Source organism: Callospermophilus lateralis, chromosome 4, assembly GCF_048772815.1.
Source record: "Callospermophilus lateralis isolate mCalLat2 chromosome 4, mCalLat2.hap1, whole genome shotgun sequence".
NCBI lineage: Eukaryota > Metazoa > Chordata > Mammalia > Rodentia > Sciuridae > Callospermophilus > Callospermophilus lateralis.
This window is the reverse complement of record NC_135308.1, coordinates 156,387,449-156,406,641: the sequence shown is the minus strand read 5'-3', so window position 1 is coordinate 156,406,641 and position 19,193 is coordinate 156,387,449.

The window sequence follows — 19,193 nt, the reverse complement described above, 5'->3', positions numbered from 1 at the left end:
GGACACAAGGGTGAGACTGGGCTCTGAGTGGCTCACCCCACCAAGGGGTGAGGGCAGGGGCTTCTGTCCCAGATCCGACAGCTCCCTGGCTGCAGGCTGCTGGGGGTGGGGTGGTCATTCCTCAGCTCCTTAGGCCACTGTTGTCACCAAGGCTCTGCAGGCAGGGCGAGGGAGCCCCTCAGGCAAAGAAGCGCCAGCGCCAGTGGTTGGAATCAGGTCAGGGGCAAGGGGACCTGGCAGCCACCTCCTGAACCCTGTGGGCCCCGCCAGCTGCCTGGCTGCTCTGACTCCTGCTTTGCTCACTCAAGTCTGGGACAAATGCTGTGGCCTGAGGCCCAGGGTGTCTCCCTGCAGAGGGGTGGAGTGGGAAAGGGAAGGGTCTGAAGGGAAAGCGAGGAGCAAGAGGCGGGTAAGCGGGAAATGAGAGAGAGACCAGGCAGAGAGTTTATCTGTCAGAGCAGACAAATCAAGGCCACCTCTCTGTGGGTCACAGCTGCCAATCAGAGCAAGGGAGATGTCCTCTCGCCTGGTGACACGGGGCGGCAGGTGGGAGAGACTGGAGGTGAGATGGGGTTTGGGGCAGATTTCACAGGAGGCAGAGAGGCTTGAGTTCTGGGACTTTCATGGGGAGGCTCAGAGTTAGAGCCAGGAGGGTGGTTATGGGGGGCTGGTATGAGGGAGTGGGGAGCCTCAGAAAGGCCCTCGGCGGAAAGCAAAACTTCTTCCTTAAAATGGTGCTGTCACTTCAGATGGCCATCAGATGCTGAGCAAGGACCTTATCTCCCCCCTCTTTTGATCTTATTGGGCCCCCTAGGGAACAGGGGTGCAGGTCAGTCTCCTATATCTGCTTCCTGCTGGGAAGGGGTGGCATTTGGATCCCTCATTAGGCCGTGGGATGACATTGGAGCCATGATGGAGGTGGAGGGGATGCTGTCCCCGGTGCCCCTATTTTTGGTGGTGTTCCTGGAACACAAGCTGGTTTATAGATTGATGAGAGATTTTCTGGATCTGGTCTTGAACCAACCTAATGACGCAGGGGGCAAGCCTTAACAGAAGGCCTGTGAGGGGAGGGGTCAGGAGAGGAGGTGCCACAGGAGAAGGGGGTGACTGAGGGCCGTCCTTCAGCAGAGGGGAGCGGTTGTTTCCACTCAAGGCGGTTGGAGCTGTTCTACCTTGTTCTTCACTATACCAGATTATTGACATAAAAATGCATTCCTCCTGTAGGTACAGACAAGTCCGCCTTCTTTGGCCATAAAAAGACCAAGGCCCCTTTGATTCTGCAGAACCACAGCAGCTAAAGGATCAAGCTGGGACTGTAGGGGTTAGTGTGGTCTGAGCAAGTTGCTGTGGGTCTCCTAGAGGTTGGAATGGTAACTCCTGGTAACGTCCCCCTGGGGAGGTGTGTGCAGAATGAGGGAGGAGGGCAAAAATGAAGAAGGGGAGGGTGGTACTCATGGTTCGGCAGTGTCCTCGTGGTCCCTGGAGACGGAAGGAAGACTGGGTGTTCTGGCCTTGGCTTGGGAGGGCCTGTGGGTGTCACTGTGTAAAAGGGAGGAGAAGACCATTTTAAATGGGAGTTACGAACCCAATATGGGGTGCCCTCAAGGCAGGCCACGGAGGGAGTGGTAAGAATGGCCCAGTGAGGGTCCCGTCCATTTTGCAGAGAGTTGAGAGGAGGAAAGGAGCCTTTGGGGGTGGGGGTTAAAAAGTACCAGGTCGCCAGGAGACAGAGCAGGAGAGGAAGGCGGCAGAACTAGACGTGGCCAGAACAGCATCACTGTATTGCCAAAGAAGGTTCCTAATGTACGCCAGAAGGGGCCAGAAAAGATGAGGAGCAAGGGGCAGTGGAGAATCAGAGGCTGGTGGAGCTGAGCAGGGAGATGGGCCGTCCATAGAGAAGCTCAAAAGGGGAGATGTTGAGCGGCTCCTTTGGGAGGGCTCACAGCCTAACAAGAGCCCAGGGAAGGAGTTTAGTCCACTCTGAATGTAATTCAAGGAATAGTTTAGTGAGAATGTTCTTCAAGGTCTGGTTGGTACGTCCCACCTTGCCAGAGGACTGGGGATGGTAGGGGACATGAAAATGCCCGGAGATGTTGAGTGCCTTAGCTACAGACCGTGAAACACGGGGAGTAAATTCAGGACCAATATCAGATTGGAGCGAGGAGGGGAGGCCGAGTCGGGAAGAATGTGTTCAACGAGGACGTTGGCCACCACAGGGGCACATTTATTGGTGGTAGGAAAAGCCTTGAGAAGGTGTCGACGAGTACCAAGAGAAATTTGTACCGCTTGACCGGGGGCCTGTGGGTGAAATCCAGCTGCCAATCAGAGCAAGGGAGATGCCCTCTTGCCTGGTGAAACGGGCAGGCAGTGGGGAGAGACTGGAGGTGAGACGGGTTTTTTGGCAGATTTCACAGGAGGCAGAGAGGGTAGAGAGAAATTGTAGGTCCTCTGGAGAGAGTTTAAGGTGGGAAGTGAGAAGTTGTCTTAAAGATGTGGTTTTGGGTGAAGGAAGTTGTGAAGGAAGGTGAGCATCTGTTGGGTGTCAGTGGGGAAGAGTGGGGTGGGGGGTAGCAAGGCAGAGGCCGCAGGTGGAGGAGGCGTTGGAGGGCGGTGGCCCTCGCCTCAGAGTCTGCCTTGTTGTAGCCGAGAGTCACTCAGGAGTGTCTGTCTGATGGGATTTACAAGGTGAAATTCCAGGGGCAGTGGGAAGCTTTGAGGCCTGAAGGAGATTAGATAAAAAAGGGGGCATTAGGAGTCGAGGTTCCCTTGGTGGAGAGGAATCCTCGCTCCTTCCAAACAGCAGAGTGGGGGGAAGTGTGGGGACAGGTGTTCAGAGTCCGGGTAGAGGTGGAGGGGGGCTCCCTTTGCCACAGTGAAGGCTCTGATGAGGGCGGCCCCTGCAGCCTGCTGAGTGGACGTGTCACGGGGAGGGAGCCGCTTCCACAGCCGAGGTCGGAGACCCCACGAAGTCCCTCCTGAAGGAAGGAGGAGCCGTCTGTGGACCATGTGCACGTGGCCTGGAGCAGGGCCCTTCCTTTGTGGGCGACGGAGTCTCAATGAGGAATGGGTGAGGGGAGGAGAGGGGAAGGGTCCTGAGGAACGGGGGGAGGCAGCAGGGTTCAAAGGTGGAGAGTCAGGCTGGACCTTCCACCAGGGACACCTGTAGAGACAACAGGTGACAGGGGGTGAGGAACGTAAGCCCCAGTGGGTGGGGAGTTCCTGGGTGACGGGCAGCAGGGTGGTGAGTGGGCCCCAGAGGTGAGTTTCTTTGAATCCTTAATGAGTAGAGAGGCTGCAGCCAACGTTGGTAGGCAAGGGCCCATCCCCAAACAATAGGGTCAAGACCCTTTGATAGCTAAGCCACAGGGGCAAAGGTTGGTCCCAACATGTGTCCGAGGACCCCTAGAGCAAATCCCTGCTTTTCATCTGCGTAAAGTGAAATGGTGTGTGAGATCAGGAAGACGGAGAAAGAAAGTTTTGAAGTCAGTCTTCTGTGTTGTAGCCAAGGGAAAAGTTAAACTGACACTTTTTTTCTTTTCTTTTCTTTCCTTTTTCCTTAGGCCTCCTATCAACCTGCTGAGTCTGTCCTTGGTATTTCATGTCAGCCTCAGTGTGGCCTCGGCCAGGCTTTACAGGGCAGGAGAGTTCTGGGTCCCTTGTTCGTCTAGAAGTTGGGTCTCTGGAGGAATCCAGAGCTTTAGTGGCAGGTAGAAGCTGGGCGGGGAGCAAGAGGAGCCAAGGGAAGGCTTGGAGTGGAGAAAGGAGAAAGCCTGCTCCTACGGGGTTTCCTTCCATTCTCCTAGGCACTCACAAAAGTCATGAAGATTGGAAGGTTGAATGGTCGATGGGCCTTTAGATCAGGAGCCAAACGGAGTGGAGCTAAAGGGCCAGGAGGCAGCTGAGAGGTGAGTCAGATGGGATTTGGGCGTTCACTGTGTGGAGTTGGAGCCTGGGACTGAGAGAAGGGAGTCACCCGCTACTTCCCTAGTGCAGGCTTTGCCCGGAGAGTCTTGGCTGCCTGGCCAGGGCTTTTGTGAGCTCTGCTGAGCTGAGAACCAAGACCCGAGAGTGAACTCACCAAGGGGAAGGGATGGGGAGTTCCCCATGCGAATTGGAGAACTCACCAAGAGGAAGGGGTGGGTGAGAACCTTGGTGCTGGGCCAAGTCTAAGTTCTCCAGGGAGTAGACTTGGAAGGGGGAGGAGAGGGGAAGGGCGGAGTCACTTACCCAAATGAGGCGCTAGGTGAATGGAAGAAGGTGTGTGGTCATTGTCCTGGGCCCTCAGGCCAGGATCCCGAAGCAGCTCAAATCCCGGGAGATGGGAGAACTCATCAAGGCTGCTGTGCAAAAAGTTTTGAGACGGATGTGGATGTGAATGGGCTGTGGTGTGAGGCGATGGAAGGACTTGAAACATCCCGGACCGTAGGTCCACCTCGGTAGGGGGTAATGGGGAGGCACTGGCAGATGGAATAGGGTGAGATGCAGATGGGGCAGCGGCAGGAGGAAAAAAGGGACTAGGGGACAGTTGCTGCAGTGGCTTCATTAGAAAGAAAGGGGAGGTGAGAGCTAAGAGGTCTCGTGTGGGAGAGCAAGAATTGCAGAGAAGGGCTTAGAACGTAGAGGGTAGAAGCCTGAACATTCCATCTCTCTTTCCATTTTCCTGAACGCTCACAATAGTTGAAAAGATCCCTTATAATATTAGTATCTAGAGTGTCATTAAGCGCTATTTAGAGTCGTTATCCAAAGGATATTGAGGCCAGATCTGATTGCACAAGTGGATAAGTTTTGGAGGGTTTAGGTCCGGGGTGAGAGAGAGAGAGACCCTAGGTTAGCCAGGAGGCAGCCTAGGGGACTAGGGGAGGGAATGCACGAGGAGCCGCCCATGAGGAGACGTAGGAGGTGAGTTTAGAGGTGGGGCGTCCCCCAGTCTCTAGTAGCACCCAATCCAGAGGACGGATATGCTCAGGGAGTTAGGGGGTCATCACCACCACTGGGTAAGCATTGGGGGAAGGGCCTGTAAGGCACTTGGGGACGACACAGGGACAGAAGCCATAGAGATTAACCCAAGGCCGAGAGGTCTCACCAGGAACAACTCCCAATCACCCTCGGTGGTTTTTCTCAAAACCCAGGACCCAAATCAAAGACCACCTACAGACCCGGTCGACAGTAGGGATCCCCCATAGCTGTGAAAGCTGTGGCTGGAAGTGCCCCCGACCACAGGTAACCCTGGAAGTGTCAGACGATCAACGGTCACTTCCCAGGACCCGTAGGTCTTTTAGGTCAACCAGAGGCAGGGGTCTTACCTGGAATGTCCAGTGGTGGGTGCAGAGAGGGCGGTCGGCAGAATGGAGGGCCTGGTCCCATGATGGAATCCAGATGGGGGCCCAGGGACGCTCGGTGGCCCTTGAAGAGGGGAGCGGGCACACCGGGAACCGATCTGGGGTTTGTTTGGGCCCCAAAATAAAGGGAAAGTGAGGAACTGGGAGACTGTGAGCGAGAAATGAAAGACGGAGACCAGGAAGAGACGCGAGGGTTTACCTGTCAGAGCTGACAAACCAAGGCCACCTCTCCCCAGACGTGGAGAGGCACCCGCGGGCTGGGGGCTCGGGACTTCTATGGGGCAGGCTCAGGGATCAGAGCCGGGTGGGTCCTGATGCAGGCGGTTAAAGGGGGGTTGGTATGAGGGGGTGGGGAGCCTTTCTCAGAAAGGCCCTCGGGCGGGAGAGCAAAAAGATGGCAGCTGTCACTTAAGGTGGATGTCCAGATGCTGAGCAAGGACCTTACAGCGTCAACCTGCCTTATGGCTCTAGGTCCAGGTTCCCAAGCGTGGCCCTTCATGTGACCCCAGGGCCTCATCCTGCTCCCGAGGCCTCTGGCCTCTGATCTGGAGAACTGCACAGTCCTGCTCTCCACAGACCCCCATCCTGCACATTGACTCTATTTCTGTCCTTCAGAGACAGTTTCGGGCCACTAAGGCCCCTGTTTTCCAGGTCTGTGAGTATTTTTTTGAACTATCTCTTTTCTGTCATTACTGAGGTCGAGGTCATAAACGTGCTTAGTCTCCCATCTTGATCCAGCCCTCATGGAAGGTGCGTTGCTGAATGGTAGATTGGATCCCCCACCACTGCCCCCTGAACATTTTGTCGAGAGGCCACAGTGAAGGTTTGGAAGTCACATTTGTGTTTCCCTTTAACGTGACAGGCTGAGATGCACCGGAGCAGGCTGCGTTTACTGCCTTGGGCTGCAACAAGATCTGCCACCCACGCCCTCTATATGACCTTGACTTTTTTTTTTTTTTTTTTTAACAGGGATTGGAGCCAGGGGTGCTTAAACCACTGAGCCATGCCCCCAGCCCTTTCTTGTATTTTATTTAGAGACAGGGTCTCACTGAGTTGCTTTAGGACCTTAGTAAGTTACTGAGGCTGGCTTTGAACTTGCAATCCTCCTGCCTCAGCTTCCCAAGCCACTGGGATGACAGGCATGTGCCACCACACCCAGCAATGACTTGACTCTTGTCATACTGGGTGATAGGATCCACATTTTCTGCCCTGGAGCCTTTATAAATCACATCAGATATTACTGGGGTATAAATTCCAAGAAGAGATCCACCAGGAGGGTCAGAAAAATTCACTATTTAGGACACATTATTTAATTTATTGTACATTATTTACCATGTACTGTCCTAAGCATTGCCTATGATGTGTTAACCCTTAAAAAATGACCTGGCGGGGCTGGGGATATGGCTCAAGCGGTAGCGCGCTTGCCTGGCATGCGTTTGGCCCGGGTTCGATCCTCAGCACCACATACAAACAAAGATGTTTTGTCCACCAAAAACTAAAAAAAATAAATAAATATTAAAAAAAATTCTCTCTCTCTCTCTCCCCCTCTCGCTCTCTCTTAAAAAAAAAAAAAAAATGACCTGGCGTTTATCTGAAATTCACATCTAACTGGGCATCCTGCATCCCGAGGACCGGCAAGAAATACAAGAGCCCCCTTAGTGTCCAGGGCTCACTGTCCCTTTGTGAGGGCTGCTATTCAAGGAAGGATCCCCAGCAGGCCCTGGCGCCTCGTGCCTGGCAATGGAGGAGCACAGTGAATATTTACAGAGTGACGCCATCCTCCAGCCCTGGGTGCCAGCCCCACGCCCAGGTCAGAGGTCATGGGGGTGGACTTGAAAGGGTGAGAGGAGGGGTGACAGATCCCAGGCCCCAGGGGTTCTGGGTGGGGAGGCTGGAAAGGAGAGGGGCTGGGAGGCCAGCAGGTGCCCATCAGGCCAGGAAGACCTGGGAAGGGTGTGTCCCCTGATGGGGGTGGGGCAGCGGGGGGCCAAACACAGGCTCAGAGGAGCAGAGAGCTGAATTCAGCATAGGGCTGAATTTCTTATTTGTCCTTCCTTCCCAAGACAACCTTTGGGGAACACACTGCACACCTGCTTCTGGGCAGGGAGCTGCCCCCTTGTGGTGATGCTTATAGGACGCCTCAGGGGAAAGACCAGGTCCACTCTGACCATTGCTTTGTTATTGCCATGGTGATGATGATGCTGGTGGTGAGGATGGTTGTTATGGTTTGGATCTTAAATGTCCCCCCCAAAGCTCAGGCACTGAGGGCTTAGTCTCCAGTTGTGGCATTATTGAGAAATGGGCGAACCTTTTAACAGGTGGGGCCTAGTAGGAGGAATCAGGTCACTGGGAGTATGCCCTTGAAGGGGATTTGGGGACCCCAGGCCCTTCCTCTCTCTCTTCCCTCCCTCCCTCTCTCTCTCTCTCTCTGTGTTTGTTTGTTTGTTTTATTATTTTTTAGTTTTGATAGACTTTTATTTATTTATATGTGGTGCTGAGGATCAAACTCAGTACCTCACACATGCAAAGCAACTGCGCTATGGCTCAGCCCCAGCCCCTCTCTTCTCTCTTTCCTTCCCAACTACCATAAGGTGAGCAGCTCTGCTCCACCATAAACCATGAGCCAAAATAAACCTTTCCTCCCTTTAAGTTGTTTAGCTCCGGTATTTTGTTACAGTGATGCAAACTGACTAACACAGTGATGGCAATGGGATGAAGCCTCATCCACTGAGCTCCTACAATGTATAGGACACAATGTATATGTTACTTCATTTACTTTGGATGATAATATTCCAAGGTAGTTTTCCCACCCTCCATTTGACAGACCAGAAAATCAAGCCACAGAGAAGTCAAATAAGAAGTCAAGTGAGAAGTCAACTGTGTGACCTTCACACAGCGTGAGAGACAAGAATCTAGCATTTGAATCTAGGTGTCTCTGGCCACAAACCCCATATAATGGCTCCAAATCCAATAATATACTGCCTTGCATTTAAAATAATATAAACACATAATAATGTGCCATTTGTGATAGGCAGCCTTTTCTAGTGGCTTCCATTGATACCTGCCTCGTGGTATCTAGGTCCTAGTGAAGTCCCCTCCCCTTCTATCTGGGCTAGATGACTTGCTTCTTATAAATAGAATGCAGTAAAATTATGTGATGTGACTCTGAGGTCCAGTTGTAGAAGACATACAATTTATGAGGTACAACTTCGAAATCGTTAGGATGGCTATTATTAAAAAAGAAAAAAAGCTGGGGATGTGGCTCAAGCGGTAGCGCACTTGCCTGGCATGCGTGCAGCCCGGGTTCGATCCTCAGCACCACATACAAACAAAGATGTGTCTGCCGAAAACTAAAAAATAAATATTAAAATTCTCTCTCTCTCTCTCTCTCTCTTAAAAAAAAAAAGAAAGAAAAGAAAAACGACTGGAAAATAACAGGAAGGGGCAAGGGCGTGAGGATCCCTGGTCCATGCAACGTGGTTCCACCATGTTGGAAAACATTATGGCAGTTGCTTAAAAAGTTTAGAGCCAGGCGCAGTGGCGCATGCCTATAATCCTAGCGGCTCTGGAGGCTGAGGCAAGAGAATCATGAGTTCAAAGTCAGCCTCAGCAATGGTGAGGCGCTACACAACTCAGTGAGACCCTGTCTCTAAATAAAATACAAAATAGGACTGGGGAGTGGCTCAGTGGTCAAGTGCCCCTGAGTTCAATCCCCAGTACCAAAAAAAAAAAAAAAAAGAAGTTAAACGTAGAATGAGTGTGTGTCCAGCCAATCCACTTCTGGGTATACACCCCAAAGAGTGAAAGCAGGGCTGGGACAGATGATTGTCCAGCAAGGTTCAGAGCGGCATGATTCACAGTAGCCCAGAGGAGGAAACAACCCAATGGAAGATGGACGGGTAAACAGAATGTAGTGTACACAATGGGACATGATCCGGCCCTGCAAAGAAGACACATGCCGCAACACAGGTGGACCCCAGGACAGTGTGTCTGCGAAACAGGCTAGTCAGTCCCAAGGAGACCCCCGCATGATTCCGCCTCGGCGAGGTGAGACAGTGTAGCAGGCCATGGGGGGCTGAGGAGGGAATCACTGTGTAATGGGTTCAAAGTTTCTGTTTGGGATAATGAATAAGTTCCGGAAATGGATAATGATTCTGTTTGTACAAGACAGAATGTGCTTCTGAATTGGACACTTAAAAATGGCTAAAATGGGGCTGGGGATGTGGCTCAAGCGGTAGCGCGCTCGCCTGGCATGCGTGCGGCCCGGGTTCGATCCTCAGCACCACATACAAACAAAGATGTTGTGTCCACTGAAAACTAAAAAATAAATATTAAAAAAAAAGGCTAAAATGGGGGGGCTGGGGTTGTGGCTCAACCATAGAGCGCTCACCTGACACACGCGAGGCCCTGGATTCAGCACCACATTAAAAAAAAAATAAAATGAAGGTATTGTGTCCAACTACAACTAATATATATAAAATGGGGCTGGGTACAGTGGCACACACCTGTAATCCCAGCGATTCTGGAGGCTGAGGCAGGAGAATTGAGAGTTCAAAGCCAGCCTCAGCAACTTCATAAGGTCCTAAAGCAACTCTATGAGACCCTTTCTCTAAATAAAATATAAAAAAAGGGCTGGGGATGTGGCTCAGTGGTAAAGCATGCCTGAGTTCAACCCCCAATACACACACACACACAAAGGTTAAAATGGTAAATTTGGTTCTATGTCTATTTGACCACCATAAAAAGGTCAATTTTTTTCAAAACCCTGTGACTCAGGTCTGGCTGGCACTGGCCCTGGCTCCCGCTCACTCCCTTTGACGTAGCTCACGGCCCTGGGGTGAGCCGGGACCAGAGGCCCTCGGAGGACTGAATCCTGCCGCTGGCTGAGCTGGAAGGGGATCCTGCTCAGGTGGGTCTCAAGGGGACCGTGGTCTGATGGAGAGCAGCCCACAGCACCAGGCCGGGCCCACAGAATCCCACAGGCCTGATGGTGTGGTTTGGGGTCATCTGTCTCTTGTGATTCTTGTTTTCTGTATATGATGAGGGCTGGGTGGTTGGAAGCCTTTCTGGCTGGGGAGAGCATCAATCCTGGGGCCGGCCGATGAGCGTGCCCAGCTTCGCCCTGCAGTCCCTGAGCCCCCGCAGGCACCAGCCCTCGGCCTTCCTCGTCCCGGGGCCAGGACTGCCCCGTGGCCGTTGATGACTCAGATTAGCCAGTCCTCTGGTCAGCTGCCGGCTCCGCCTGCCGAAATGCCAGCACAGGCGTGGTCTTCCCATGCTCCTGTCCCCTGACCTCCTCGTCTAGGGGTGCTTTCCCAGGTGGCCGCTGTGTCCCTGTGTGTGACATCACACTGCTTTCCGGAGCCTCTCCTGAGTCCCCTCTTGTGGCCACCCGGACCCATCACCAGGAACACACAGCAGCATGAGGTGGGAGAGAGCGCCCCTCCTCCTGGCCGGCCCCTCACATTCCTTAATTGCACAGGACAGTGTTCATGGACGTGCCGTGACTGTGAGGCAGGCTGGAAGGCTAAAGGATAATATCAGAAGAGGCCCTGTCACCTCCTGGTGACGGCCCTGACTTTGGAGCCAGGCTTGTCTTCAGGCTCTGCTGCTTCCCAGCTGTGTGACTTTGGTCAATATACTAGATCTCTCTGTGCTTGTTGTCCTCTGTGAAATGCAGATAATGAGCGTCTTCCTCATGGAGTCACTCCAAGGATGGAGATCACAGTTGGCCCTCTGTATCTGTGGATGCCACCTTGTGGCTTCAGTCAACCCCCGTGGAAAGAAAATGACATCTACTGAACAAGTACAGACTTTTTCTTGATATTATTCCCCAGAGGATACAGTGTAACAGTTATTTGCGTGAACATCGTGTTGGTATCGTAGCTAACCTGGGGGTGATCTCAAGTAATGGGAGGGTGAGAGCAGGTGATATGCAAACACAGGCCATTTACACAAGGGAGGAGAGCATCCAAAGATGTCGGCCTCTGGGGGTCCTGGGACCCATCACCCATTGACACCAAGGGACCACTCTACTTATAAAACACGAGAACAGTGCCTGGCACCCAGCTCCTTATGGTGCTGTATAAATGTTATCTTATTAATTGTCACTACTACTAAAGAATCTTATCATTTTGCTAAACATCACAATTATACCTAAAATTACCAAATAGCACCAGGCGTGGCAGCACACACCTGTAATTCCAGCAACGTGGGAGGAGGCAGCAGGAGGATCTCAAATACAAGGGCAGCCTGGGCAACTTAGCGAGGTCTTGTCTTGAAATAGAAAATTAAAAGGACTGGGGATTGTAGCTCAATGGCAAAGCACTTCTCCCAACACATAAAGTAACTTGAAATAAAAGGAAATTTTGTTAAATCATAGTAGCCAATTAAAAGCTGTTAGCTCTTGTGCGGGGCTTTTGCTGTGATCGATAATTCTTATTTAGTTCCTTGGATTCATATCTGTTCCCTTGGTTACCAAGGGAATTTGCATGGTGTATTAGGACACCCCCACCTCAGGACGTGGGATCCCCAAGGCCAACCTGTCATTAGAGTACTCTGCAGATGCAGCTACCCTGTCACCTGGGGGTCAAGGTCTGCTGGCCCACAGGGCAGGAGATGCCGTACAGATGTGTGATGCTGGTGGAAGGCCCCTCCAGCCTCATTTTCAGATCCACATAGAAACTGGACTTCTGCTCTTTCCCCACCTCTTGAGCCATGGGGAAGAAGAAACCAAATGTGAGTGGTCCTATTCCTGGGGAGGGGAGGCTGGCTGGAAGCTGACCCACCTCCAGGGGCCTGGCCTTGGCACACAGGGCTCTGTTCTCACTCCCTGCATGACTATGAGTGAGTCGCGCTCTCTCCCTGAGCCTCTGACTGGACCCTGTACGGGGAGTGGCCTAGGCAATCACCCTGGCGTCTGAGAGGCCCCTCGGGTGGAGGTGAAGCTATGCTGAGACCATGTGCACCTGCTGTCCTGCTGCCCCCAGCTTTGGGCTGTCTGGAATGGTGCTCTGTTGTGACGGACGTGCCATGTGGGGTTTGAATGCCTGTTTTCATTTCTTTGGGAGGCACACATATCTAGGAGTGGCCTGCTGAGTCATTCTGCAATTCTGTGTTTAACTTTTTCAGGAAATGCCCATTCTCTTCCATAGCAGCCCCAGCATTGGACATCCCAACAAGCATGCACAAGGGTTCCAATTTCTCCACATCTTCACAAGCACTTGGTTTTTCTTTTTCGTTGCGGCTGTTTTAGATTATAGGCATCCTAGAGGGCACCAAGGGCTTTGATTTGCATTTCCTTAATGACTGACTACGATGTTGAGCGCCTTATTGTGTTGCCTTTTGGCCTCTGAAGAACTTGAATAACTTCTTTGGACCTTCAAGTACTGTCTATTTTTTGAGTGGTTTTCTTTTGGTTGTTGTCATAAGATCCCTTTATGTATTCTGGATACAAGGCCCTTGCTAGAGAAATGCTTTGCAAATGTTTTCTTCCATTCTGTAGATTGTCCTCTCACTTTTATCCTCTGATGCACAAAGTTTTAATTCTGATGAGGCCCATGAGTCTGTCTTGTCTTTTGTTGCTTGTGTTACCTAATATTTGCCTTTGTTTATTTTTTACCTAGTATTTAAAAATACCTGCTGAGTCCAGGTACTATGTTGGTCAGAAGGAAATATTTTCCTTAGCTCCAGTGGGGCAGGATAATAGTTTAAAAAATTTGCTTTAAGCTACAGGTAGCAGACCTTCAAATTAAGTGGCTTAAACAATAAAAACATTTAATTGCCTCAAATAACAAGGGAGCTTGAAATAGGCAGTTCCTGTGCTGAGCCTTAGTTGCTCTACTATATTATCAAGAACCCAAGTTCTCTGTAATCCAGACTATGCTACCTTTTCATGGTTTGCTTATTACCTCATGGTTGCAACATAGCTGCCACAGTTCCAGATATCGCATTCTCATACCATTGCTCCCATAGCCAGCAAGCAAAGGGGCAGCTGAAACAGCCAAGAGAACTTGACTGTATTCCTCTCATTTCTTCATTCTCTCCTTCCCTCCCACCTGCTCCCTCCCACCTGCTCCATCTATCTCATACTCTAATTTGGCCAGGAAGAAAAATCTTTCCCAGAACACTCTCCTTATGTCACATGGCCACCTGTAACTCTAAGATTGAGCATTTTTAGGAAGAGGAAGCAGGGGGAGACAGCTGGCCTGTGGGAGTCCCACGGGCAGTAGCAATGACCCAACCTAAGGCAGGGACGACAACAGCACCTTCAGTCTGGAGCAGAGTAACCCAGCCGGTAGCCTCCTGGTGAGTCCTGGGGTGACCGAAGGACACGAGGTAAAGATCAGTCGTGGCAAACAAGGAGCAGTGTGAGGGTCTCTGGGAGTGTTGAGAGAAACAGTGGGTCTGGGAGGCGAAGCCAGAGTTTCCTGGAGGCAGCAGCCGCAGCGGTTGAGGGGCAGCCTTGGAGGCAAAGAGCTGGGTCTCGCGTCCTGACTCTCACTGCTGCAGAGACTGCAGCCACCATGTCACCCACCCACGTCTCCGCTTCTCTTTTGTAAATAGGGTTAAAACTATCCTCCTCCCAGTTGCCTGGGAGCATTAAGTTAAATGAAGTTGAGTAAAAGGAGGTGCCGCCGGGTGCTCCTCCTGCAGGAGGAGAAAGATGCAGATATAGCTAGATAAAGAGAGAGTTCCATCCCACCCTCCCTATCAGTGGGCTCCACATCAGCAGAGCCAACCAACCATAGATGGAAAACATTTGGGAAAAAAACTGCACCTGCCTGGAACATGTACAGATCTTTTTTCTTATCATCATTCCCCAAATGACAGTCTATCAACTACATTTACATTGTATTAGGTATTATAGGTAATTCTGACACATTTAAGTTTTGGAAGAGGATGCAAGTAGGTTATATGCAAATACTATGCCATTTTATATAAGTGTTCTGAGCATCCACCGATTGTGGCATCTGTGGGGGTCCTGGAACCCATCCCTAAGGATGCTGAGTGACCACTACACATGCATGTGTAGAGAGCACTTATTGGCAGGAAATCGTTTTCTGTGCTCGGTGGGCACTCGCTAGGCAAGTTCAGGGCCGGAGGGCAGCTTGTCGAGAGGGCTGATGCTCTGGAGACAAGGTAAAACCACGGTCCCCAGGCAGATTTTCTTCTTCAAAGGGGCTCAGTTCTACTCTTTGAGCATTCCACTGATGGAATGAGACCCACCCAGATTATCTAGGATAATCTTCTTACTTGAAGTAAACTAATTATAAAGGAATCACATCCACAGAATGTCTAGATGAATGAGCAAATGACTGCAGACGACAGCCCAGCCAGGTAGACACAGGAGCTGTCATCCATGGAACATCTCTGCTGTCTCCGAGCCGCTGGCCACCTCCAGGAGCCTCCGCACAGCCGGGCATGGTGACTGGGCTGAGCTGGGTCCCCACAAGATAGCCTGGATTTGAATCGTGCTGGGCCGTCACTAGCCTGGGGACACTGGGCAAGTTACTTAACCTCCCTATTCCTCAGTTCTTGACTGTGAAATGGAGGTAGAGTGGTGTCCACCTCGTATGGCTGTTGTGAGGACTAAAGGGACGAGAATATGTTAAAAGTCCCAGAATTGTGGCCAATGCAAGAAGGCTCAGTAAATATTCTCATTCTGTTCCCGCCCTACGCTGGGGTGGTCCGGCTCTCAGATCTCTCACCTCGAGGGCAGGGGGACTATTTCGCGGCTCTGGACTCACGGCACCGCACGCCGCGTGGCCGGGAGCGGAGACAATGGGACACGTGGCCGCGGACCCCGGAACGGATCCTGGCAGGGCGCGCGCGCGCCCCCTGGAGGAAACCGGGAGCCCGTCAGGTATGAAGTTAACGTCTGTAATCTTTGGGGACCGTGTGGCATCTTTGCTGGGAGACTTTTTAGCACGAAGACCGACGTTTTCTTCTCCCCTCATCTCAAAACCCACCCTTAGGAGGTACTTCCCGGGCTGCCCGCTCCGTAACCCGAGACCGAGGCTTGCCACGTCTCCGCCTGGGAGGAAGGGCCTGCGGGGACCCGCCTCCAGGGGGCGCACCCGAGCTGCTGCAGCAGCCTGCGGGCGGGCAGAGCGCGGCCGGCCCTGCACGCCCTGGGCCCCTGGGCGTTCTTGGAAAACCTTAGCAAGACGCTGGACTTCCTGCCACGAAATGGGTGCGGGCCTCCAGCTTTGCAATCCCGGCATTAGTGCGCCTGTGGTTCCATTTGTACTGCCAGCCGGGGGACGCCCGTCACGTGACCCTGCCCTGTTTCCTGGCTAGGCCGAGTTCCCTGGAGCCAGTCTCACTCTCTGCCTCCGTGGCTTGGTCCCTGAATAAGCGAGCCTTTCGATTTGATGGGTCTGTCGCCCGCCCGTGTCCCTGCTGTAGCTCTCCTTAGCCTCTGCAGAGCGTTCTGCGATGGCGGATTGGAAAGCAGCCCTTGGGAGTATGTAGGCTGATGGTCAAGGGCTCCCGCTGGTGAATTACCTGGGGATCACCGGCTGGGGCTCGGCAAAGGAGGCACAGGTTGTGTGACAGTGGTTGACACTGACCAGAGCAGGCTGGAGGGAAGGAAAGGAGAGGACGAAGATAAAGGGACTTGGTAAGAGGTCTCATTTTCAAACTCCCCAGCCAAGTGTTCTGGACCACGCTGGTGCCCGTGGACTCTGAACCCTGCCTGGGAGGACAAGAGGCAGCACCTGTCCCCATCCCTATAGGCCTGTCAGTAGCTTCATCTGGATCTCCTGCGTATAGAGCTCTAAAGGCCCCCTCCTTGCTAGTAGAGAACCAGGCTGGGGGCAGGGAAGGATCTTGGGTGTTGCAAACAAACCTAAGACCCTAACTCTGATCTTTTTTTTTTTTTTTTTTGTACCAGGGATTGAACTCTGGGGAACTGGACCACTGAGCCACATCCCCAGTCCTATTTTGTATTTTATTAGAGACAGGGTCTCACTGAGTTGCCTAGTGCCTCACTGAATTGCTGAGGCTGGCTTTGAACTGAGATCCTCCTGCCTCTGCTCCCTCTGGGCTGGGATGACAGCTGTGTGCCGCCCTGCCTGGCCTTCCTGACTCTGATCTTGTCCCTAATAATATCTCACCATCCTGGATCAGTTCTATGAGCCTCAGTTTCCTCATCTATAAAATGGACATCATAATTCCTACATTTTAGGATTAAAGAAGAAGTATAGTAATGCCTAGTCCAGAAGCTGACATGTAGACAATAAATAAATATTTGTTGGATAAATGAATTAGCTGACTAGTCAGTTAACCAATACTGTGCATATTATATATAGGTAGAACCTCAAGCTCACAACCACAGAACCGGAAGCACCTTAGAGATTATGGCCCAACTCCTTCATGGTAATGTTGAGAGTCTTTCCAGATTCATTGATCAAGGTAGAGTGACCAGGAATGAGGATCACAGGGCCAAGGGAGTTGATTCTAACACTTGCTGTGACAGTAACTAGAATGTGTTATCCTTTGCCTCAGTTTTCTCAGATGTGAAATGGAGATGGTGGCACTGGCTTCACAGGTTGCTGGAAAGCGTAATGAGGGAATGCCGGGACACCGAAAGAGTTCAGTAAATATTAGCTGTTGTACCAGTGACCGTCAGGGATTGTGTCAGACAGAGATCATCTTGTTGAAAGATAAGTGGTTTCTAAACTTCCCCCGCAAAAAATCAAAACATGTAGATACCGCTGGGCGGGGTGTCTTGGGTAAGGCGGGGTGTCTTGTGTAAGGCGGGGTGTCTGGAGCAGAGACTGAAGCGAATCAGGAAGTGAGGTGGCAATCCAGGCAGAGGAAATAACCAGCGCAATGGCCCCAAGTTAGGAATGTGCTTAGCATAGGGAAGGATCGAGAAAGCAAGCAAGACAGGCAGAGAGTAAGAGGGAGGTAGAGGCGGTCAGAGAGCCAGTGGAGGACGTGAGAGGGGTTTGGATTAGGGAAACACTTTGGAGATGGGTCTGCTGGATATGCTGGGCTTAATGCCTTCAAGGTTTTGGACCTACGCAACTGGAAGAATGGAATTGTATCTATTTACTAAGATGTGGAAGAGTGTAAGGAGCAAGTTTGAGTTGGGAGAAATCAAGAACCCACTTGGGGACACCTTAAGTTTGATAGCCATTACACAGGACAGCCAAGACTCTAAGGAAAGGGTAGGCCCCAAGGGATGCTCTGGGGGAGCAATGGGGACCAGGGTGGACGGACTCAGCAAGTCTTGCATTCTACTTCTGGAGCATTCCTTGTGAAAATTCTCTCCTTTCTCACCCTGTTGCCCCTTCATTCTCCTCTCAGCACACCTGGCTCCTCAGTGGGGGCAACAGCCAGACCACTGCTTTAGAAGGGTCTTTCCAGAACAAAATCTGTCCTCTGTTCCTATCCACCACCAACTCCTTTTTACTGCTAGCAATGGTTTATCTCTAATTTTGTGGTTTCAGGACCTCCCTACAGTCTTAAAGGCTATTGAAAACCCCAAAGAGCTTTTGTTTATGTGGGTTACATTGATCAAAAGTTACCATAGTAGGTCAGGCATGGTGGAGCACACCTGTAATCCAGCAGCACAGGAGACTGAGGCAGGGGGATTGTGAGTTCAAAGCCAGCTTCCAGGGCTGGGGCTGCAGCTCGGTGGCAGAGCGCTTGCCTAGCACAGTGAAGCATTGGGCTTGATCCTCAGCACCACATAAAAACGAACAAATAAAATAAAGGCATCCTGTCCATCTGCAACTACAAAAAATTTTTTTTAAATTAAGGGGAAAAAAACCAAAAAACAAAAAAACACCAGCCTCAGCAACTTAGCGAGTCTCTAAGCAACTTACAAAGACCCCGTCTCTAAACAAAAAATAAAAAGGACTGGGGATGTGGCTAAGTAGATAAGGCCCCTGGGCTCAAACTCTGGTTAAAAAAAAAATTACCATATTAGAAATGAAAACTGACAATATTTTCAAATGTTTATTAATTAATTAAAAATATAAATAGCAAACCCAGTACATGTGCACATATTTGTGAAAAACAGCTAAATCTCTCAAGATAAAAATACCTCCTGAACAAAGTGGCATTGTTTCACAGTTTTGCAAACCCTTTGATCATCTAGCTCTTTGTGTGTGTGGTACTGGAGATTGAACCCAGGGCCTTGTGCATGCAAGACAAGCACTCTACCAGCTGAGCTATATCCCCAGCCCTGATCATCCAGCTTTAATAGAACATGGCTTGATTCTCAACTTGGCTTCCCATCAATGTGTCTCACTCACTACATCTTTTTGGTTGAAGTTTGTGAAGAAAATCAGACCTCACACAAATATGCACTTAGAAAAATGAGGACTGGGCTGGGGATGTGGCTCAAGCGGTAGCGGGCTCGCCTGGCATGCATGCAGCCCGAGTTCGATCCTCAGCACCACATACAAACAAAGATGTTGTGTCCACTGAAAAAACTAAAAAATAAATATTAAAAATTCTCTCTCTCTCTCCTCTCTCCCTCTCTCTTTTTTTTTAACCAGATTTTCTTTTTCTTTTCTTTTTTTATTGGTTGTTCAAAACCTTACAAAGCTCTTGACATATCATATTTCATACATTAGCATACATTAGCTTCAAGTGAGTTATGAACTCCCATTTTTACCCCAAATACAGATTGCAGAATTATATCGGTTACACATCCACATTTTTACATAATGCCATACTAGTAACTGTTGTATTCTGCTACCTTTCCTATCCTCTACTTCTCTCCCTCTCTCTTTAAAAAAAAAAAAAAAATCTTCTCCCATTTCCAGTGAAACACTTAAAAAAAAAAAAAAGAAAAATGAGGACTATTTTAATAATGTTTCATGTCATTGTGAA